At 47.7% G+C, this 24161-nt stretch overlaps 1 protein-coding gene and 1 long non-coding RNA gene across 5 annotated transcripts in view; one reads left to right on the top strand and one right to left on the bottom strand.

Annotated features, from left to right (window-relative positions):
• The window catches only part of SAMD11 (sterile alpha motif domain containing 11), a 323740-nt gene that overhangs the window by 178483 nt on the left and 121096 nt on the right, over positions 1-24161 (bottom strand). Inside the window, exon 4 of one of the 4 annotated variants that reach the window (XM_083752516.1) lies at positions 23075-23307. The exons of the other annotated variants lie outside the window; for them this stretch is intronic. The gene's annotated coding sequence lies outside the window, so the exon portion shown is untranslated. The remainder of the gene's footprint in view (positions 1-23074; positions 23308-24161) is intronic. 4 annotated transcript variants of the gene reach the window in all.
• On the top strand, positions 18338-23255 carry LOC310850898. Its single transcript, XR_014567450.1, has 2 exons — positions 18338-18598; positions 22995-23255. It is a non-coding gene; the product is annotated as an uncharacterized lncRNA (long non-coding RNA).

Here is a 24161-nt window from a genome sequence, read left to right as displayed (position 1 = left end):
AGAGTAAGGCAGGGGCATGGAAGCTTTTATTCCACAAAGGGCTGTGTTCCCTTTGAGGCAGTCTGCTGTGGCTGAATGCTGATGGTAAGTGATGGGCTATGCTCAAACCAGTGGTGAGTGACACCAGATCTCAGAGGGGGTGTGGCATCTCTTATCTCTCACTCTCTTTCTTCAACCTCCTTCTCCCCTTCCTTGACACCCTCATGAAATTAAGATGAGGGTTGTGGGTTGTCCACCCTTGGAGCAAAAGATACTGGATGGGAGTAGGAATAAGCCACTTTCATCCGGCATGTAATTGGTAAAACCAGATGAATAGTGTGTTATGTGATAAACAACTTTCTCTTGGGGGTGGGGAGGGAATTCCTGCGGCAGCTTAAAAACCAGCGACATAAACAAGCCACCCCCAGTCTCCATTGATTCCAAGCTCAATACAGTCAAATGAGGAACCCATCACACCAGCCTGATATGTGCTGATTTATGCTCCATACCAACAGTGCATTTAAAGCACATGGTTTTCCCTAAGGAAGTATAAAACTGTAGTTTGTTAAGGGTGCTGGGAAATGTAGCCCAGTTGAGGTAAACAACGGTTCCCTGTGTTGTTGTTTTGGGGGGCTGCTTTGTTTGTGTGTGTACAGCTTTTAACAGGGTCCTTTTCCTTGTGGGGAAAAAAGAACCAGTAGCCTCTAGGGTTTGTTGCTGGTGTTGCCATTTCTGTTTGTTTGCAAAGATGCCCATTGAGCATGAGGATGACACTCAGAGGGTTTTAGTCTATAAAGCAGCATCCGTTGCTTTATACTGAGCCAGACCATTGGTCCACCTCTCTTGGCATTGTTGACATCGACAGGCAAAGACTCTCCAGGGATTCTGCCAGACATCTTCACTCAGCTCTACCAAGGGACGGAACCTGAGACTTTCTGCGTGTAAAGAAGGTGCACTTACCACTGAAAAACAGCCCCTGCGTTGATGATAACATACAAAAATAAGATACAAAAATGAGAATTAAGAGCATAAGTAGAGCCCTGCTGGATCAGGCCCATCTAGTCCAGCCTCCTGTTCTCACAGTGGCCAGCCAGATGCCCATGGGAAACCTGCAAACAGGACCTGGGCACAAGAACCCTCTCCCCTCCTGCGGTTTCCAGCATCTGAGATTCAGTAGCATCACTGCCTTTGACTATGGAGTCACAGCACAGCCATCGGTAGCCCTCGCTTCCGTGCATTGGTCCAATCCTCTTTTTACACCCTCTAGATTAGCGGCCATCCCTGCCTCCTGTGGGAGTGTGTTCCATAGTTTAACTAAGTGCTGCATGAAGGAATTCTTTCTTTTATCTCTCCTTCAATTCACATTATGCATTATATTAGGGGAAATTGCTTTTAAAAATGTGTGCATGTGAACCGAAACTGCATATAAATGTGTGTTTATTAGGATAAACCCACACTAAAATGCTGATAATTCTTTTTATGAGGAAAAAACAAAACATCGCTGTGGAAATGTGGAGAATGTAATTTTTTAAAAAAATGAAAAGAAAAGAGAGGAAAAACTGAGAAGACAGAAGTGGACAGATTTAACTGTCCCTAATACACATGGTATACCAAGGTGGCCTCCCGGCTTCTCAGGGTGATATGGCAGTAGACTTGTCCATTCCTAGTAAACATACATACACAGATGTATCTCAGCCTCCAGCCATCAGAGAAAGGTCTTCTAGCCATTAATGCCCATTGACGGAACATCTTTGCTAATAGCTCAAGAAAAGGCTAAGGGAAAGGTCACCTCATCCCTCAGCTGCTATTGCAGTGTGCTACCAAGAGCGGTGTGCCATGGTGGGGCGATTCTGCCAACCTCTTCGTCCTGCCCATGGTTTCTGGTGAAACAGCTGCTGTGGACCAGCAACAAATGAAAAAGAAAGGCTTGTTTAAGGCAGCTTCTTTGTTTACAGTACTACACACAGGTCTGGCAGTTTGGATATCTGAACCTGTAGTGGGTGGTGTGTATAAGCGAGGTTTGGGTACTAATTTCTTGTGTTTGGATAAGTGATTTTTTTAATAACGAGCGTTTGGATAGCGGGACCTGCGTGTATGTGTAAAGGAAGCCATATATCCTAAAGACACCACAGTCTCCAGTGTCCTTCATTTCATGGAAACCGAACCCTGGGAAAGTGCAGGTACCCCTGGAGTCTCTCACTGCTCAGAGACCGGGGTTGTCTTGACATAATTCAGGGCCTCATCAAATTATAGAATTGTAAAGTTGGAAGGGACCCTGAGGATCATCTAGTTCAACCACCTGCAATGCAGGAATATGCAGGGGTGTGCACAATTGTGTTGTGAGGATGTGGCCATAGTACTCAGATGCTGAACACAAAAATATTCATACTCCAAGGCAATTCTGTCTCTAAACACACACACACACACACACACACACACACACACACACACACTCATCACAGTTCTTCCTCTACTTTTAACTGGGCACGTCTGGAGTGGATGGTTCCAGGCTCCCAAAAGCCTGCCCCTCTCTCTCTCTCTCTCTCTCTCTCTCTCTCTCTCTCTCTCTCCCTCTCTGGCCAAGCCAAAGACAATGTAAGCTTATCCTAATGAGATTTTGAGCATTGCTTATCCCTTCAGTTCACCGAGGTTAAGTGCTATTGTAACTCAGCGACGGAAGCAGACTTTACAACCATTCTTTCAATTTTGTGGCAGAATGAAACAAGCTTGTATGAGGATCATGATGAGAATATTTACCCCTATTATTATTATTATTATTATTATTATTATTATTATTATTATCAAGCCCAACGTGTGTACACTACTATCAGGCCTCCTAAAGGGCCACCCATGCCCAGAACAGGAGTGAAATTCAATTCAGTTCACATTTAAAGCTGAATTTATCAGATCTACACTTTCTGAAACAATCTGAGGACTGGAACACAACCATCTGAATCTTGCAATACAGTTTTCCAACTACACTACGTTTACAAACATGCATATTTTAGGGGACCAAGTGCAAAAATGTAAATATATCAGTGAAAACAATGTACAAAAGCTGCCTTATAACAGGAGATATTGCTTGCAAAAAGATGTACATATTAAGGAAAATAATTAGGATAAATTCACACTAAAATACTGGAAAATTTTCATGAATATTCACTTTAAAGAGAATTGGAAAATTGCTGAAGAAATGTAGAAAACTGAATTTAAGATCGGGGAAAATGAGAAACCAAGAGAACCAAAACTGAAAGATCCTTCAGTTCCTACGCAGGGAAGAATATTGGAATCTGTGTTAGTGAAAGGGCATTGGTTCATCTAGCCCAGTACTGTCTGCACTGCCTGGCAGCATCAATTCTTCAGGGCTCTCTCATCATTTGCCACCTGATCCTTTTAATCAGATATGCTGGGAATTGAACCCGAGACCTTTGGCATGCAAAGCAGATACTTCATCACCAACCTATAGCCTCTCTCCCCACCCCATCCCATGAGCTGCTTTCAACCAATACACACAGTTGGTCTGTTTAGCTCATTAAAGTCTATTTTGGACTGTCCACAGCTCTCCAGGTTTCTAGTCTCAGCCAGGCAAAAGTTTAACTACCTGAGGATTTTCAGCAGAACCTTTGCATGCAAAGGTGTATGTGCTCCACAATTTAGCTAAAGACTCACACCCAAAGGAAGGACACAGAAATATCTGCCTTATCCTTAGTCATAGTGTTTGTCAATCTAGTCCAGCACTGTCTGCTCTGACTGGCAGTGGTGTCTGGCAGAAGACTTCTGCCATCCAGTGGAGGTTGGTCCATCAGGGCAAATGGGGAGCTGTTCCACTAACCTCAGCCAGCCCTCACTTCCCTGCCTCTTTTCTTACAACCAGTTCAATGGGATGGCCCTGCCTGTCAGCTTCCTCCACCTCAGTCTCAGTGTTGCCTCTTGCAGAACTCATTAGGGAGGAGGATGGGGACAAACCTAGAATTAATTGGCTCCGCCTGTCATTGACTCAGACTGCACCTACTGTTGGTCTCCCTGCCTTCTGCCCCACCAATCCCCATGGGCGCCAGCTGCCACTGTAGACTGGGCTGCTTCAAATCTCATTCCTTCCATGGACTCATTAGCTAGACTTGCGGCAATTCTCTCTCTCTCCCAACCCTCCCTCCCTCTTTCAACCTTCTATCTGAATTAACAGTCCTACCAGCCTACCTTGCAGGGCCGTTGTGTGATGACTGTTTCCAAAGGCATGCATGATGTTCTTTGTAAAGTATACTGCATTAGCATCAGTCTGCCTCAAGAGAAAATGGAGGGTGCATCCCAGGGTGAAGTCTAACTGCTGTATTGCAGCACCAAAGAGACCTCCCCAGGGTGCAAGCCTAGGCAGTGTGTATGGAGGTCCTGGGCTGCCCAGAAGACAAGACCTACCTCTCAGCATCGCTGATGTGGTCCAAATGAAAGCAATCTATTTAGCACCAACTTGGCTGTAGGAGTTTTCAGAAGGAGGCGTACAAGGCACCATCCAACGATCTAAGGGACTTCTAGATTTGTGTACTGTTTACTTCTTAGGTTTTTCTTCTCCCAAAGATATCCCACAAAGCACCGGGGGTTTAGGATCAGAGTTTTCCTTCTCCTAGATGGGTTACCTTCCCAGATTGACAAGCCCCATCTGCCCCTCACTTCCCACCGCAGCACGTGCAGAAACCACCTTCTTGACTTTAGGACCGACTATCTGCTCAATCCACCAGAACCTGTCTTTGCATGCATGTCAAGTATATGGTGCTATGTCAAACATTGTTATACGGATATAGTTCCAGGACCCTTGACAGCTTCCATGTCAAGCCACTTCTTGCGAAGCAGAGCAGCGCACAGAAACTCCGTTTACCTTCCCGCCGGAGCGGTACCTATTTGTCTACTTGCACTTTGACGTGCTTTCAAACTGCTAGGTTGGCAGGAGCAGGCACCAAGCAACAGGAGCTCACCCGCTGACCTTCTGTTCAGCAAGTCCTAGGCTCTGTGGTTTAACCCACAGCGCCACCCGCGTCGCATCCCAAAGGTAGAAAGAATCATTTAGAGCTTGGGTTTAAACAAGAGTGTGGGAAACTTCTGCGTGGCTCCTTCACATTCTCTGGTATGCCTAGTTCTCAAGCCTGTTGATTTCTCTGTGCCCCCCCTCCCCTGTGCCCCACCTGCCGTCGCCCACCTGCCAGCCACGGTCCTGATGCACACATGGCAGCTGCGACGGCTTCTCCCGGTGTAATTAACAAGGAGCAAAGGCCTTTGGGGATGCATTAGCCCCGCTTCAGGCAGCCGAGAGCGGATGGGAAAATAAATGGGCTCGGGAGCTCTGGAGACATTAGCGGGCCTGCAGACAGCGAGGAGGCAGCAAGTGGAAAAGAAATACTGCTAGCCAAAAGGGGGGAAGGATATTTACGTCCATTCCTCTTGCGTGCAGTGCAGCGGGGAGAAAGGGAGACGAACCGAACCGGAGAGAGCCGGGAAGGAGATTGAAGGCGCAGGGTAAGATGCTTGACATTTAGTTGAGCTGCATGGAGAAGGGGGCGATGCTAAGCCATAAGGTGGGGATCTGAGTGCCAAAAAAAGGAACATTGAAAGAGCTCAGCTGCTGGATCTGGCCAAAGTACCATCTAGTCCAGTCCTGTTCTCATAGCGGGCAATTAGATGCCTCCATGGGAAATCTGCAAACAGAACCTGAGCACAATAGCACTCTCTCCCCACTTGCAATTCCCAGAAATTGGTATTCAGAGGCATTTTGCCTCTGATAGTGGAGGGAGAACATAGCCATTGTAGCTAGTAGACATTGCTAGCCCTAACCTCTATAAATTTGTCAAATTCTCTTCTGAGAAGAGTATCATGAATAAGAACAGAAGAGTAGGCGCTCCTGGGTGAAGCCAAAGGAGCATCTAGTCCAGCATCCTATTCTCACCGGAGGCACCTATGGGAAGCCCCCAAGCAGGATGTGCCTGCAACAGCCACTCTCCGGACTCTGACCGGCACATCATGCTTATTCCTTTACACAGGAACCCAGCCAGAACACACCAAAGAGGCATATCTAGCCTAGCATACTGATTCACACAATGCCCACCTATAGATGCTTAAGAACATGAGAAGAAAAAAGAAAGAAGAGCCTGATAGATCAGGCCAATGGCCCATCTAGTTTAGCTTCCTGTTCTCAGAATGGCCAACTTTCCAGCAACCGGTACAGTGGTACCTCGGGTTACATACGCTTCAGGTTTCAGACTCCACTAACCCAGAAATATTACCTTGGGTTAAGAACTTTGCTTCAGGATGAGAACAGAAATCGGCAGCAGCAGCAGGAGGCCCCATTAGCTAAAGTGGTGCTTCAGGTTAAGAACAGTTTCAGGTTAATAACAGACCTCCGGAACGAATTAAGTACTTAACCCGAGGTACCACTGTATTCAGAAGCACTGCTGCTTCTTTTAAAGCCATCCTAATTGGTGGCAATCACTACTTCCTCTAGGAGTGTGTTCCATATTGTTACTATGCACTTCGGGATGGGAACAAGGTAATTTGCAAATCTGTCCTTGAGATATCACAAACTGCTCATCGGAAACAGGTGTTGTGTTCCTTTAACCTGTTGATTTCACACACACCCCATAAATCTGGATTAAATTGGGTAGGGAATACAGGGTGGCGTCTTGATGCAGACAATACTGCGGCCATATCCACAACATACATTAAAAACACTATTATACCAGTTTAACAGTCACGGTTTTCTGCCCCCCCGGCCAAAAACTCCTAGGAACTGTAGTTTGCTGGTGAGTTGTTTGGGAAGCCTCTTTTCCTTTCACAGAGCTACAATTAACAGTGTGGTTTAACAACCAATTCCTCTTCACAAGGAACTCTAGAACTACAGCTCTCTGTGGGGAAGAGGTATCTCCTCTAAACCTCTCAGCACCCTTAAAAGATTACAATTCCCAGGATCCTTTGGGGGAAGTGGTATGATACTGCTTTCGATGTATGGTGTGGATGTAGCTGCAAAAAAACCCTCTGTGCATGAGAAGCATCAATTCCACAATAAAAACTGGTCTTGTAGTAGCTCCTCTGAATGAAAATTCATATGGAAAGCTCACAAGCAGAACTTGGAGGTCCTGGCCCTCTCCTGATGTTGCTCCCCAGTAACTGGCATTGCGAAGCGGTGCCTCTGATCCAGGAGGCAGCATACAGCCGTTGCCATTCAGAGCCCTTGATTACCTATGCAATAGTCACAAGTATGGTTTGACCATAGCTGTCAACCTTCCCTTTTTTTGCGGGAAATTCCCTTAATCCAGTGCCGTTTCCCGCTGCTTCCCGCTGCTATCCCAGATTGTTAGATATCCCATAGATTGTCCCCAGGACAGGTGAGGCTGCTGATCCCTTATTTTCAGATCTGAAAGTTGACAGATATGGGTTTGACACCACATGGCTTTGCACCAAACCTCTGAGGCAAATGCACAGTTGGAAAACTGTGGGAACCTCAGGCCCAGGTGTGTGGCAGCTTGCGGCCCCCCAGGCCTCTCTGCAGGGCCCTCAGGATTCTCCCCAGGCCAGACCCCTCACTGACCCTACTTTGCACCCTCCTTGAGGGCTCACACGTGTCTTTGAATTCTGATGATTCTTGGTTGCCTGGATGCAGGACAGTAGAAACCAGCCTCCTGTGCAAAGGTAAAATTTACATTTGTTGTTCTAGCCCCTTTTGCCTCTGGCCCCGTCCACAACTGGCATGTGCCCCCCCCCCATTTGCCCAGAAGGGAATGTGGCCCTCAGGCTGCAAAAGGTTCCCCACACGCCACCCCCCCTTAAGAAAAAGGAGAATCCTGAAAAGGAAGTCTGAACAGCCTCTAGCATCACCCCCAGAGAAGGCCTCCTTTTTAACTGCTCCCCCTCCCCACAACACACACATACACACCACCGTCAACAAGCTGCATAATTAACAGCCTGACAACTGGGGCAAGCTACATGAAGGGAAACCAGCCAGCCCTGGGAGTAGGGGGAGAAGAAGGGTGAAATGTTAATTAAGGCCTGTAAACCATTTTAAAATCACTGGAATAAGGTGCCACAGCAGAACACCCTGCCCTTGACCAAATAAAATATATTTATTTTTTTATATAGTGCAGCAAAGAAGATGTCGGCAGGAAAACTTGACTTCCTTTGCAGGAGGTACTTTCAGAATGTGTCATAGTGAGCCTCCCTGAGTCAAGAAAATTACTTTTCTTTTTCCATTTTTTGGGGACATCATCAGGACTGACACCCAGATATTCAGCTGCCTGAGGCAAAGGGACACGTACTGTTTCATGTACAGCTTGCATTGGGTACACTCCGCAGAATCTTCAAGCAGCGCTGTCTGAAACCCTGGAGAGCTGCTGCCAGTCAGTGCAGACAATACTGAGCCAGATGAACCAATATTCTGGCCCTGTATAAATGCTCCTATGTTCCCATATCTTAAGGGAAGAGCCGTAATTCAGTGGGAGAATATTTGCTCTCATGAAGAAGATGACAGGCTCAATTGCCGGAATCTCCAGCTGGGACTGGAAATGTCGCCTGCCTGAAACTCTGAAGAACTACTGCCAGTCAGTGTAGACAGTACTGAGTAGAATGGACCAATGGATAAGTCAGCTTCCTATGTTCCTACATAAAGATAAGGTATCCCTGACTGTTGTCTTTGTCCATGGAGTTTTCTTGGCAGGGATACTGGAGTGGCTTGCCGGTTCCTGCTCCAGGTGGATCACGTTTGGTCAAAACTCTCCACTATGACCTGTCCATCTTGGGTGTCCCTGCACGGCATAGCTCATAGCTTCTCTGAGTTATTCATGCCCCTTCGCCATGGCAAGGCAGTGATCCATGAAGGGGGTTTTCCAGTAGTGATGTATGGAAGTGAGAGCTGGACCATAAAGATGGCTGATCGCCAAAGAATTGATGCTTTTGAATTATGGTGCTGGAGGAGACTCTTTAGAGTCCCATGGACTGCAAGAAGATCAAACCGATCCATTCTGAAGGAAATCAGCCCTGAGTGCTCACTGGAAGGACAGATCGTGAAGCTGAGGCTCCAATACTTTGGCCACCTCATGAAAAGAGAAGACTCCCTGGAAAAGACCCTGATGCTGGGAAAGATGGAGGGCACAAGGAGAAGGGGATGACAGAGGACGAGATGGTTGGACAGTGTTCTCGAAGCTACAAACATGAGTCTGACCAAACTGCGGGAGGGAGTGGAAGACAGTAGTGCCTGGCGTGCTCTGGTCCATGGAGTCACGAAGAGTCGGACACGACTAAACGACTAAACAACAACAACCCCTGACTGTTAGGTCCAGTCGCGGACGACTCTGGGGTTGCGGCGCTCATCTCACTCTATAGGCCGAGGGAGCCGGCGTTTGTCTGCACACAGCTTCCGGGTCATGTGGCCAGCATGACTAAGCTGCTTCTGGCGAGCCACAGTAGCGCATGGAAACGCTGTTTACCTTCCGGCCGGAGCAGTACCTATTTGTCTACTTGCACTTTGAACTGCTTTCGAACTGCTAGGTTGGCAGGAGCTGGGACTTAGTAACAGGAGCTCACCCCATCGTGGGGATTTGAACCGCTGACCTTCTGATCGGCAAGTCCTAGGCTCTGTGGTTTAGACCACAGCGCCACCCGCATCCCTATGTTCCTACATAAACTGGTATAAAATCTTTTTTCTTTTTTTTTTCTTTACAGGGAAGATAAGAGCTCTGGCTCATTAACTGGCCCACCTCCAAAGGCACAAGATGCTGGCAAACAAATTATGTCAGCTGTTCAAGCCTTTAGGGCAGAGATGGGCAACTGGGTGGCCCCCCAGATGTTGCCAACACTGCAACTCCCCACCACCCCCGGTCGCTGTGCACATCAGATTCCCCAACCCTGTTTTATATTTTTTCACTCATAGGGTGACAAGCAGAAATCCAACAGGTGCAGCAGCTCTCTGCCTCTATGCCCAGGAAAGGAGGCTTCACCCTTGAATTCCTGTCCACCAGCTGGTCGTCCCTGAAAGAATGGAGGAACCAACCTGTTTCTTTCTTTTCCGATAATAAGCAATATACTTAGGCAAGAATGCAACGGGTGAATCTTAGCTTCCGATGATGGGGGAAACGGCGGGTGAGTGGGCGTCAGAAATAATATAAAAAACCCTGCTAAGAAAGTTTGGCTAGCTGGAACTGTTGGGGAGGCGTCGTTGCTCCGGATCCCCCTTGCGCGGGGTCCCTTTCTCCTCCGCCGCCGCCGCCTCCCCCGGCAGCTTGGCAGCCGCCCCGGAGCCGCCGCGCCGCCGCCGCCACCGCGGGAGAGAGGTAATAAATAACCCGGCGAGAGGAGCGGCGGAGCCCAGAGGGCGGCGCAGACCTTGCTTCTGCCGCCGCCGCCGCGGTTGGAAACTCCTCCAGGCCTCCCGCCCCCGGTCGCCTGGAGCCGGCCGGGCCAGACGGAGGAAGGAAAACAGGCGGGCGGGCAGGAAGGAGGCGCGCTCCCAAGCAGCCCCATCGCCCCCGGGGCGCGCGGCAGGACGAGGCGGAGGCAGCCAGCCAGCTAAGCAGCCTCCTCGCTCGGCGAGCTTCGCCAGCGGCCAGAGCAACTCCCGGCTTTGCCAACCTGCGCGCCCTGCTCCGCGCGTTGCTTCGCCTTTTGGGAGAAGGGGGCGAGGGGGTTCCACGTGGCACCGGATCAGGGCCCAAGAAGGCGAGAGAACGAAGCCACCCATTGACACACGCACCGGCTGCGGTTTCATTGCTTGCTGCAAATTTCTGTTTGGATCCCAAGGGGCCAACCGGATGCCACCTAAGTGCGATTGAAACAGCCCCTGAGGGGGGGAGAGAATAACCCCAAAACTGACAACTGCTTTCGGGAGCAGCCCCCAGACACCCTCACGGTCTCCCTCCACTCTTTGCCACTCCTAATATAACCCGATGAGGTTTAGTGGGCGAGTTCACTCACCTTCTCCTTTCCCTCCCCAGGGAAAACAAAAATGTATAAAAGGAACCAAAAAGGGGACGCTACTGAACACCCACCCCCTCCCCAATATACACATGCACACTTGATAGTAGGGTTGGGGTGCCGCCCTATATGTGATCCTCTGCCTAAGCAGTTTTTTAAAGAGAGCATAATAAACTGCCTTATGCTGAATGGGGCCACTGGTCCACCTAGCTCAGTATTTTCTGCACAGACTGGCAGCAGCTGTACACTGTTCCAGACAGCAGACATTCCCTGGGAACTGTAGTTTGCTCACAGTGCTGTGAAATGGAGCATTGGGGAGGGGAACTACAGCCCCCAGGATTTTTTGCGGGGGGGGGGGAGTCATGTGCTTTAAATGTTTATTGGCTATTCTCTGATGGCTATGCTGTACCTCCACAGCTGGAGGCAGTAATGACACAGAAGGGGAGATTGCTTTTACATTCGGGTCTTGCTTGTGGGTTTTCTCACGGACATCTGGTTGACCGGTGAGAACGGGATGCTTGGGATAGATGAGCCCAACACATTTTTATGTTCCTAAATGTATAGTGTAAGACTTGGCCAGACATCCATACTGACCACTCTGCAGGGTCATGGATGAGAGTCGCTCACTTTGAACACTGACCAGCACAGAGATGGCGAAACGCCCCCCACCCACCAGCCGATGTTGTTGGACTCCATCTCCCATCAGCCCCAGCCACCCTGGGCAAACATCAGTTGTGATAGGAGCTGTAGTCCCAGTAACGTAGATTCCGTAACCCTGTTTCAGCACAAAAACATTGTTATTCTGCCCCCCATCCCATCCCAAATAAAGTGGTGGTCTTGATCACTAGCAATTTTGACAAGCACCTCTTTCAAAAAAAAATCCTCCCATCCAATTTTCCTTCCCATGGACCAGAGGAACAGATAATAGTCCTTGTAAAGTGCTGTGTGTGCATGTGCAACAATTTTTTTTTAGGCCTGCAGGCACATTTTGATTTTTGAATGAGTGCCACAGGCACAAGTTGCTCTGGTCACTTCTCCCCCAACTCCCTCCCCACAACAAGACAGAAAGAGAGAAAGTTATGAGTGCACACATTTTTCTTCCCCCAGGGTTCTGAGTTAAAGTCAGATCCAGTCAAATTAATATGAGAATTGAAAAGCACATAGAATTGAAAGAGAAAATGGGAAAGAGCATCACTCTTCCAACCTCCTCCTCCAGTTCTATGTGCTTTTAAATTGAGAAAAAGGTACCCACAAGACCCTTGTCTGCCCCACACCCCATTCTCACTGCCCACTCTGCATGAGGTGCTTAAAGGCATGATCTTTTCCTCCCTTGAAAAATGATTACCCAAACCAGAGCAAGTCGTGCAAAAATAGTAAAAAAAAAAGTAAAATAATGCAAAATAATAGAAGCTATGTGCATTTGCATGATTTTGTTACGTTACAGAATCCAATTCTTTTTGGGAAGTGCAAAGAATTTGAAAGCATTTTTTAAAAAATATTTCCTGTTACACAGACTGCCCACCCCACCCCACTACCCTTCACCTCCCCAACCACAGCTGATGCGATGAATAAAATTGTGGCTGACAAGGGGATGAGCAACCAGACAGAAAGCCAGAGGCATTGGATGGCGTTAACCAGTTTTAACAAGCAGGAGGGGGTTGAGGTGGCTTGAGTAGCCCCCCCCAAAAAAAGAACCCCAGTATTTATGAAACATTGCCATGCCTGCTACCACACCTCTAAAGCACTAAACCACAAAGTGTTAAAGGAACAGAGTTCCTCTTTTTATCTTCTTTGTTTTGTGGCCTTTTTTTTTTTTAATCCGGAGCTGTCAAGTGCAAGGATGAAGGTTCCCCCAGCGGAGAGAGGGAGACAGCTTATGCGCTTGGCTTGGTTCCCTTCCTTTTATCGTGCCAGCCGCCCTCGGCATAGAGAGAGGGGAACAAGAGCTGCCTTCTCGGAAGAGGGGAATCCTGCACCCACGCTCAAGACTCCGGCACGCCCAGAAACCGACTCTCGCCTCCTCTCTTGTGGTTTGCCCTCAACCCCCCCCCCCGCCCGCCCTCTGCTGTTTCTTTCGAAAGCAGAGGTGGGGAGCGAAACTGGTTTGGCAAACATCTATAATTATAATCGCTTGGAGGTGTGTGTGTGTGTATGCGGCGGAGGGTGGGGGGAGAACCTTGTTAAATCTGGAGGTTGAGGGAGGAAGGAAGGAAAGCAGACATGAAAGGAGATACAGGCCGCCGGCCTTCCCACACTGGCCTGTGACTGGGGTGACATGTCGTGGCCTGTTGGTACCTGGGAGCACAGGAAGCTGCCTTATCCTGAACCAGAGCATTTGTCCATTTAGCTCAGTCTTGTCCAAACTGGCTGGCAGTGACTCTCAGGGGTTTTCAGACAGGGAGCATTCCTAGCCCTCCCTGGAGGTGTGACTAAACCCCAGACCTCCTTCTCCATGCTAAGCGGATGCTCTGCCACTGAACTAAGGCCCTTCCCTTAAGATATGCAAACTTAGGAAACGGCCTTATTCCAAACAAGACCTTTAGTCTGCTTAGCTGAATATATTCTACACCGACTGGCAGTCACTTTCTGGGGTTTCAGACGAAGGATCTTTCCCAGCCTTACCTGGGGATGCCACTGGGGATTGAACCTGGGACCTGCTCCATGCAAAACAGATGCTCTGCCACTGAGCCAGGACACTTCCTCATCTAACATACATACTCTGTAAGTTGGTCCGGCTATGTCCATTCAAGCCTGGGTTATGACTGGCATCTGTTTTCTGCATTTGAAGAGTGTAATTTGGGCACCTGTTTGCTTGGACTGATTTCCTAATTACCCTCTTTGATGCAAGCTGAAAAGTGAATGCACCAGATGGATGAGGCCTCAGGTAGAATAAGAGGGCGGATGGCATGATTATTGGGATGGCTTCTTCCCTGAGGCTCAGGAGATGCTGGTTCATCTCCTCCTCCCACTCCTTGCTCCTTTAACTCTAGGCAAGTCTCTCCTTCTGGCTGCTGGAGAGCCACAACTTTGGCTTTCTGCAAGAAAACAAACAACCACCCTGGTGCACTGATGGACTACCTCGACGGTGGCTAACCCGGGTCAGTGCCATGACATGCTCCAGTTCAACTGAGAAGCAGCAAAAGAACATGGGCAAAACCTACAATAGTCCTCCCTTCTCAGAGCTGCAATACAATCGTCACAGTCTATGGAATTTGCTCCCACAAGATGGCCACCAACTTGGATGGCTTTAAAAGAGGATTAGGCAAATTCATGGGTGAGGTCATCAGTGGCTACTAGCCACAATGGCTATGCCCTATCTCCATTGTTGGAGGCAGTATGCCACTGAATCCCAGTTGATGGGAATCACAAATGGGGCGAGAGTTGTGGTGCTCAGGTCCTGCATTTGGGGTTCCCGTATCTGGTTGGCCACAGGGAGAACAAGGTGCTGGACCAAATGGGTCTTTGGCTTGATCCAGCAGGGCTCTTCTTACGTTTTTCCTGGGATAAGTGGCTTCTCTCTGCTAATACTAGGTGCCTGTAGCAGCTCTCAGAAGCAACAGCCGGTACAGGAAACAGAAGGCTTCTTGCCACATGGAGGCTCATTTGCAGGCCCTTGTGAGAACTGGCCCAGTGAATTACCCAAAGCAAGGCTCAAGTTAGCTTTGATTAAGGATAAGTAAGCACTCACTTGCTTCACCTGAATATCAACCGGGCTGCTTGAGTGTTCAAGTACAATGCTAAAAAACAACAACTCAAAACCTTCGTTGAGGGTTGTACTAAACTTGAATTTGAGCAGGGGAGGGGCATAACAAAGGTTCCACCCTATGCAGCTTTCACTTGTGATGCCCCAATAAGATTATACTTGACATGTTCAAATGGCTACAGGAACCCTCAATACATGGCCCACAGCTCTTTGGGAGAAGGAAGGTGTATTAATGTGAAAGATAGTATACAGTGGTACCTCGGGTTACATACGTTTCAGGTTACATACGCTTCAGGTTACAGACTCTGCTAACCCAGAAATAGTACCTCGGGTTAAGAACTTTGCTTCAGGATGAGAACAGAAATCATGCGGCAGTGGCGCAGCAGCAGCAGCGGGAGGCCCCATTAGCTAAAGTGGTGCTTCAGGTTAAGAACAGTTTCAGGTTAAGAACACACCTCTAGAATAAATTAAGTACATAACCAGAGGTACCACTGTATTAATATAGGTTCTGGAATGCATACATGTTCTGTCTAGGCAGCGGCTGCAGGCTTAGTTTTGTTCTTCGCCAGCTTAAAGCCTCACAGGTCTTCCCGTTGTAACCCTCTAAAACCCCTAGAACAGGTGAAGCAGAGGCTCTCAGCATGCTCAGCCCAGGCCAAATACTAGCCAGGTCAGTATTCTGTGCCACTGTGCCATTCTGTGCCACTGCCTGCCTGACATTTGCCAGTGTGGTTACTACTTTGAGTGGTGTATTAGGCTACTGGTGCAGATGGCCCACAGCAGCTGTTGCTGGGTGGAGAGGGAAGAAAGCCACGGCCGCCAGGCACAAATCGCTGATCTTAGAAAGATTAAAGAAAGCTCTGTAACAGCTTGATCCCAAAGGGCCACTTCCTAGGCTGAATTCCCCCACATGCATTTTTTAAAGGGGGAAAACATATGCTGCTCAGGCACAACCAACGACAATGGGAAATGTACACTTGCACCAGCGTAGTGAGCCTAACATTTAACTCAGCCTAGCTCCTAAGCATGGATGCCTTAAGGCAGACTTGCAAGTAAGTCCACCAAGGCGACTAGCCCATAATAGCTTGTGCAAGACCGTCTGCCTAAGAACATAAGAAGAGCTGTTGGGTCAGGTCAAAGGCCCATTCTGTTCTCACAGTGACTAAGTAGGTGCCTCTGGGAAGCCCCAGACAGGGCATGAAGGCAAGAGCCCTTTCCTTCTGTTATTTATAAGAACAAAAGGATAGCCCAAAGACTCATCTAGTCCAGCATCCTGTTTTCCCAGTGGCCACCCAGATGTCCCAGTGGGAAGCCCGAAAGGACAAAACAGTGCTTTCCCTACTTGGAATTCCCAGCAATGGGTATTCAGATGCATATGACCTCTGGCAGCAGAGCTAGAACATAGCCCTCATGGCTAGTAGCCGTTGGCTACTATGAATAGCCATGGATGTAGCCATATATCCTCCTACAAAGACCCAAGTCTCTGGGGTGGGGAAGTCATGGCTCTCTAGATGTTGCTAGACTACAGCTCCCACCATCCCTTACCATTGGCCATGCTGGCTGCTGGGAGCCCAACAACATATGGAAGGCCATATGCTCCCCCACCACTGGGTCAACCCTCTGCGGTCTACATAAGTTGTTTGAAGTAGCGAGCTCCGTAAATCGTCAAGTGGAAACATGTGTTTGTAAACACAGCGGAAAGGCACACTCACATACCAGTTATGATGCAAAACAGCCACTCAGACAGACAGAGACAGCCAAGCAGAAGATCAGCCAGTGTCTTCCCCTTTAGAAGATAAGAATGCAAGCTCCGCCAGAACACATTGGGGAGGAAGGAACAAGGAAGCATCAATAGAACAGCACCCAGAATAAAAACAGAAGCTGGATCAAGCCAATCTAGTCTAGCAACTTGTTCTCACAGTGGCCAGCCAGATGTCTGTGGGAAGCACACAAGCAAGACCTAAGTGCAAGAGGACTCTCCCCTCCTATGGTTTCCAGCAACTGGTATTCAGAAGCATACTACTTCCAACTATGGAGACAGAGCATAGCCATCATAGATAGCAACTACGGAGAACCCTCTCCTCCATTAATGTGTCTAATCCTTTTTTAAAGCCATCACTGTCTCCTGTGGGAGAGTTCCATAGTGGAACTATGTGCTTCTAGAACTACTTATTTTTCTTTGTCCTGGGACTTCCAATATTTGGCTTCCTTGGATGTCCATGAGTTCTAGCATTATGGAAGAGGGAGAAAACCTTTTCTCTATCCACTTCCTCCATGCCATGCATAATTATTTAAACTTCCATCATATCACCACTTACTTTGCCTTTTCTCTGTGTTAAAAAGCCCTCTGACAAAGTTGCAGTTCAAAGAGACCTTTTGCCCATGTCTCGGGTTCTTTTGGGAGTGGGGGCAAGCCACTATTGTATTTTAATATTTGTATTGTATTTTAATATTTTGTTGGAAGCCGCCTAGAGTGTCTGGGGAAACTCAGCAAGATGGGCGGGGTATAAATAAATTAGTATTAGTATTAGTATTAGTATTATTAGCAGAGAAAATGTCCAGTTTTAGTTGCTGTCCACTGTCATGTAGGAAGTTCTCTTTCTGAAAGGCTCTCAGTGTGCTTTCAGGCTGTTGTGATTTCCAAGTGGAATTCAACCACATACCGGCAAATTCAGGTTGTGAAATTATAGCACATTGAGAGCTCTTGTGCATCAAATCTCCTTCCATAAAATACAGAATTTTGGGGGATAATCATCGTAACATGTCAGCAGCAGCAACAACAAAAACAATAACTCTAACAGTCTTCCTACCCCGTCTCCTAGATTACTTGCTGTACATAGTTTGAGAAAATAGCACATGTAGCTTAGGACTATGCAGAAGAATTGTTCATGGTTGCTTTTTCAGTAGAAAACTAAAGCTGGAGAAAACCTTGTGACCTTGTTAGTTTTTATTTGCTCTGGCATAATCCATGCACATGCACCAGACTGCGAAGAAGTCCATTGGTTTAGCTCTTCCTTCAGCAAGTTTTATGGAGGACAGTTTTTCTACCATAATGATATTCCAGAGTCTATGGTGCCATGCACTGAACTATGATACCACTTTAAACAGTCATAGCTTTCCCCAAAGAATCCTGGGAACTGTTGCTGAGTGGGCTGAGAGTTGCGACAAGGCCCCTCATTGCCCTTACAGAGCTACACAACCCAGGGTTCCTTGGGAAGAGTGATTGTATTGTAGCTCTGTGAGGGGGAATAGCAGCCTAACTCTCAGCACCCTTAACAAACTATAGTGTTCCCAGGATTCTTTGAGGGAGCAGACATGTATGTTGCAGGTGTGGCTGTCCTCTAAGCTCCCAGCAAACAAATCAGGATGAAGGCGCAATAAAGAGGTCCTTAGGAAGTGGCCATAGTCTGGACGCAGTGGTTCTCAACTTGTGGGTCCCCAGATGTTGTTAGACTACAACTCCCATCATCCTTGAGCTCTGGCCTTGCGAGCTAGGGGTGATGGGAGTTGTAGTTCAACAACATCTGAGGACCCACAGGTTGAGAAAAGCTGGCTCTGAAGTGACAAAACAGCAGCATAAAATTTGCTTGAAATCTGATGCTACCAGAGATTCGAATCAGTGCTTGTGGCTTGAGCTCCTTTCTCAGACAGTTGTTGATCCTATCCACTCTCGCTTGCCTCCGACCAAACCGGTTCTACTTCATAGAACTCTGTGACCTGCCCTCTGTATAAATAGCAACACTTCCATCACCCTCCGGGGCCTGAGTTATCTCTCTACGCTGGATCGCTATGACTTGTTTGGCAAAAAAACATTGCTGCACCCAATCAGCCCAAGCAGGAGTGGCTGTGGCCTTGCTTACAAATTGTAGACTGAATTGCACGCTACAGAGTGGCTGGTTTGGTTCAAGAAACAGCTGTTTGGAGTAGGGGATGCTTGGCATGATGGAAGATTAAGGCCAAGAATAGGATTCAGTAAGTTGCTGGGTGATGGGAGGCGAGTGGTGGTGGGGACATCTTCAGCATGAAGCCAAATGGGATCCCTTTCCCCTGCTGGCCATCAAGCTGAAGACAAAAAGGTACATTTTCCAGAAGATGCAGGAAGCTGTCTTATACTGTAAGGCTCTTTCCTTTAAACATAAAAATAAATAAAGCTGGTCCAGGTGGACCCAGTCATTCTTGGAACAGACTCAGATCAGGATCTGGATGTGCTGAGAGAGGCAAGGAGAGCTGAATTAGTGCTTCTGCTTCAAGAGAAATGGGTTTTTTTTGGGGGGTGTCCTGTGAAGATACTAGCAGTGCAGAATACAGGTTAGCTCAAGGAGGAGTGGAAGCAGCTTATCCTACATAAGAAGCTGCCTTCGTCAGACCATTAGTCCATCTAGCTCAGCATTGTCTACACCAGTGTTTCCCAACCTTGGGCCTCCAGCTGTTTTTGAACTACAATCCCCATCATCCCTGAGCACTGGTCTTGCTAGCTAGGGATGATGGGAGTTGTAGTCCAAAAACAGCTGGAGGCCCAAGGTTGGGAAACACTGGTCTACACTGGGTGGCAGCAGCTCTCCAAGGTTTCAGACTGGGTACATTTCCTGGAGATGCCAGGGACTGGAAATGAGATGGAAACTGCTTTGAAGACACTGGTAGCTCAAGAATCAGCAAGGCGGAAGGCATAAAAGACTGTATGTAGCAGCAGAATAGCGGCAGAACTATTAAGTATCTCCAGATTGCATTGCAGAGGGTTGGACTACAGTATATGACTCTTGTGGTCCCTTCCAACTCTACAACTCTATGATTCTATACTGCAGAGCCCAAGCACATTTTAGGCTGTGTTTGAGCAGGGCAGGAGAAAAGCCTGTGATAACCAATGCGCTGTAGTGGACAGAGCAGGAGTAGGCAAACTAAGGCCTGGGGGCCGAATGTGGCCCAACTGCCTTCTCAATCCGGCCCGTGGACGGTCCAGGAATCAGCATGTTTTTGCATGAGTAGAATGTGTCCCTTTATTTAAAATGCATCTCTGGGTTATTTGTGGGGCATAGGAATTCGTTCATTTTTTATTTTTTCCCCCAAATGGTTGCTGACCCCTGGGACAGAGTGTCGGACAGAGAGATTGCACTGGACGGAGAGACCCCACTCAGCCGAGAAGCTCAACTGACCTTTGGACGGTCCCCACTTCATAGTGTAGTTGTGAGGATAAAAGAAGTACCGGGGGGATGGGGTGGAGAGAACTGTGTGCACCACACCTTGAGATCCCTGGAGGGAAGGCGGGATATAAATGCAACTGATAAGTAAATAAATAAATTAAAATCTGCTTGATTATCACACATATGTCACCGCTTTCAAGTTGGGAAAGCCCTCCTCCACAAAGCCCCCTCTCAAATGCTCAGGGAGGTGAGAGCTGCGCTGTATGCATATTAATATGCAAAGTGTGCCTTCCCTCCTAATTAAATGGAAAACGCTATGATTAAAACTAGTCAGATAGCGCTGAGCGACGGGGCTTTATGCGCTCCACGTGGAAGGCCCACAGGAGCTCACGAGGGGAGGGGAGAACGGTGCCAGCCAGGGAGATTACTGGCAGAACGACTGGAACAGAAATGAAAATCTGCCTGAGGAGTCAGGGGGAAAAAAAGGAGGAAAGGGAAATACTTGTTTAAAGGTAGATTTTAGCTCATGGGGAGTTTAGCAGGTGTAAGGCATGAAGAGGAATGAGATCCCTCCCACCTCAGGATCATATGGTGTGGGGATCCTGGCTGATTCCCACACCAGCAACTAGTCCTCCTGTCTCAAGCACTGCACCTCGTTATTCTGGCCCTGCTAAGTCCAAAGAACTATTGAATATTGCAAGCAGACCTCACTTCCTTGACTGCATTTCCCTTTTCACCCTCTCCTCTTAATGCACTGCCACCCTGCTTTGAGGGGCGCACTCACAGTGCCCTGCCAGGCCAGTGCCGCTTTGCAAGACTCACTAGAACGGTGCAGGGCTGCAGGGTGTCCTAAGCTGTTGCATCCTTCCCACAGCACCCTCCAAGTGGAGGGCAGGCAAGACGGACACAACAGGGTAGGGCGTCATGATGCCCCTCCCAAAGAACTACCTCCAAGGTAACAGCCTGCCCAGCTACACCTCTGATCTCAATAGAGACTTTTCCCAATCTTGTGACCTCAAGACGTTCCAACTCTGATCAGCCCATGCCAACATAGCTGGCTACTCGCCATCTTAATTCGCCCAGAGGCATTCAAAATTATAAACCAGCTTGTGTAAATGTATGCTGCGTGTGTAAGAGAATTCTGATGAAAATGAGAGCGGAAACTGATGATCTTCACCTGTTCTTCCCATGTCCAGAACAGAAATCAGTTCAACAAATATGATTGATATACACTATTGTTGTTGCTTTCTTGTCCTCAAATGATACCTGATTTATTACATTGCCCCCCCAATATTTGCATGCTGTATCCTTTATACTAAAATGTGTGGGGTGGAATAATGTTACAACAATGTAATTACATAACTCAAGCTATCAATTGCATAAATTATATAGTTTTGTGCCACTGGACACAACAAGACGAATAACATCGTTTTCAGAGTAAGATGAACCACAGTGTAATGGAACATCTTTGCTCTCTTTCATCTCTACCTGTGCCCCAAATACTTTAAGGACCTAGCAAAGAGAAGGAGGCATGCAGGGCTGTCAGGCACCTGGTTGCCAACCCCTCGGTGCTAACCACTGAGTCTTGGAGGACTTTGCTCGTATTGTTTTTAAAATGATTTCAAATGCTTTTAAAATGTTTTTTTTAAAAAAAAATTAACAACCCAGGTTTCTTTAAACACATATACGCAGATAAGCCCTTCTTTGTAACAAGGGGGAGAAGATCAACAGAGGACTCAGCCACAGTGGGCAACTCCTAGTTACCATAAGTTGAGGAGGAAGCTGGAAAGAGGAGGGGAAACTAATTAATAGTAGGCTGGAGGCCTCCCTCCTGCTTCCCAAAGGTATTGGAGGGGGGTGTCACCCTAAGCCCAACTTGAAGCTTCCCTCACACCCACCCTCGGTTCTATCACACTTGCAGCAATGCTGCCCTAGGTCATTAATCTGGACCCAAACACACACAAACATACACCCTCCCACAGTGTCGCTGCAAGAGCTTGCACTCTGTCTTGGGGCCACGCTGCCTGCCTTGCATTTAATTAGCTCAGAATCCTTGCATTTCTGTTGCTATGGGTTTCCTTCCAGAGGAGTATGCTCTTTTTTCCTCATCCCCCACCTTCCTCCCTCCCTCGCCATGTCTGCAGAAGTCCCACCAGCATTAAACACTTAAGTTTCTTATTGGAGAGCCGGTAACCGTTCCAATCCAAAGAATCCCAGCTATGTATGCGGACGCCACAGCACCTGGCCTGTGTAAAAAGTTATGCACTAGCTTCAGCAAGGGGGATAGGTTGGGGGTAAAAACACATGGGATTGCACATGGACAGAAGGGGATTCAGAGGCAAGCCACCATCTCCTTTTGCACACCTGGTGCAGCTCATGCGCAGACAATTTTTGACAGGGTTTTAGGAAGCTGCTCTTATACTGAGCCAGACCACTGGTTCATCTAGCCCAGTATCGTTGACACTGACTGGCAGCAGCTCCCCAGGGTTTCAAACAGACATTCCCAGCCCGACCTGGAGATGCTGGGAGTTGAACCCAGGACATTCTGTGTGCAGAACAGATGCTCTACCATTAAACTACAGAACTTCCATTCTCTTTCATCCAGCAAAATATGATGGGTAGAGTTTTACATAGACTAACTCTCGGAAATCGGCTTGCTACCCAAATGTGCTACATTTCCCAAAGGCAGGCCTCCCCCCCCCCCAATTGTCAGCAACTGGTGTTCATTCACAGGCATACTGCCTCCAACAGTGGAGGGAAAACGTAGCTATCATGGCTAGAAGCCACTGATAGCTATTTCTGCCGTGAATTTGTCCCATTCTCTTTTAAAGCCATCCAAGTTGGTGTGGCCATCACTTCCTCTAGTGGGAGCAAATTCTACTTGAATCCATTTGAAAGTAATATATTCACTTTGCAGAATTCCTCCCAGCTTATGGAGGCTTTTGTGAGGTGCGGAATTATACATAGAAATTGGAAACTGATCCATTAGCACCCCTTCCTTCACTTTTGCGGTGGCTGCAGGAAAATAATAATAATAACCCCCTCCTCCGGCCCAATCCTGCCTCATAATTTCTTCAGTGTTGCAAGTGTGGCCACCTCTGCCGCCTCCACTGCACCAGCCCTAATTCAGAATTTCCCACGTTCTATAAGTTTATGTTTGACATTAATGTTATTTAAACATCTCCTTATTTCTTCCCCCTCTTTCTCCCTCTTACAAATTTCATGCCTAGGCTTCTCTTTCTCTCTCTCTCTCCCTCAGTCCCTTTCTATTTTTTTTAAGCGATAGTTTATGAAGAAAAGCTGACTCTACCTCCGCTTCGTCTCCTGGAACAGCTCCGACGAATAAAAAACCCACCTCGTCGGAGACAGTTTTATTCTGTTGATCGGAAGACTGCCAGCCCAATTTATGATGGAACATAAGATCTCCAAATCTGAATTTATGCCTCGCAGCATAACGACAGGTCAACGAGATTAAAAGTATGTTCATGAGAGAGCTGTAAGGCAATTTGGGTTTCACGGTTGTGTGGTGATTGGGCATTCAGTCTGAAAAGAAGAATAAAAAGGGATGGGGGGGGGGGGAGAGAAAAATCCCAACCAGCCTTAATAAAAAACTTACAGTTCTTGGGAACATAATTCATTACTGTAGCCTTGTAGTCTCCTTTACAAACACCCCTATACCACCACCATTAAGAGGACCAGACACACACACACCCTGTAATTTTGGAAGAAGCAACCGAGGAGATAACGGCAGCAGTAATAAATAACATGAATTAACAGCATAAATGCAGCCTTGTCAAATGGTCCTGACAGCACAACTGGAAGGGGTGGTGGCGGAAACTGGGGAGCTCCATCCCTCAAAATCAGGAAAATCTGCTTCTGCTCAAGTCCCATCAGCTTCTCCAAGGGGAAAAAAGGTAAGGCAAAATCATGTATGGAGCCAGAACACCTAAGCCAGTAAAAGGAAATGTTCCTGGCATGGTTGAGAAAGACTGCCCCCCCACCAGTGGCTCCAAGTAACCTAAGAGTATGTGGTTTGACATTACAACACCATACCAGAAGGCACCTGATTTTTCTCGAGTGGAAAGGAAGGCTAGTTGGTCACAGCATCTGCCTTGCATGCAGAAGGTCTTGGCTTCATTCTCTGGCATTTCTCTGCCTGAAATTCTGGAGAGTCGCTGCCAGTCAGTGCAGGCAACATTGAGCGAGATGCCATTTTAACATTGTGCTTTGATTGCTGTAAGCCACCCTGGGAAGTTAGAGTGAAGGGCGGAAGGAGGAGAAGGAGGCTAAGAATGTAAGAAAAGATTTGTAGCTGGATCAGGCCAAAGGCTCATCTAGTTCATCATCCTGCTCTCACACTGACCAAGCACTGCTGAAAGTTCTATGTACCCATTAAA

Source organism: Podarcis gaigeae (assembly GCF_964106915.1).
Source record: "Podarcis gaigeae genome assembly, chromosome: 8".
Lineage (NCBI taxonomy): Eukaryota > Metazoa > Chordata > Lepidosauria > Squamata > Lacertidae > Podarcis > Podarcis gaigeae.
Note: the sequence above shows the minus strand (reverse complement) of the source record. Positions and strands in the feature narration are given on the sequence as shown.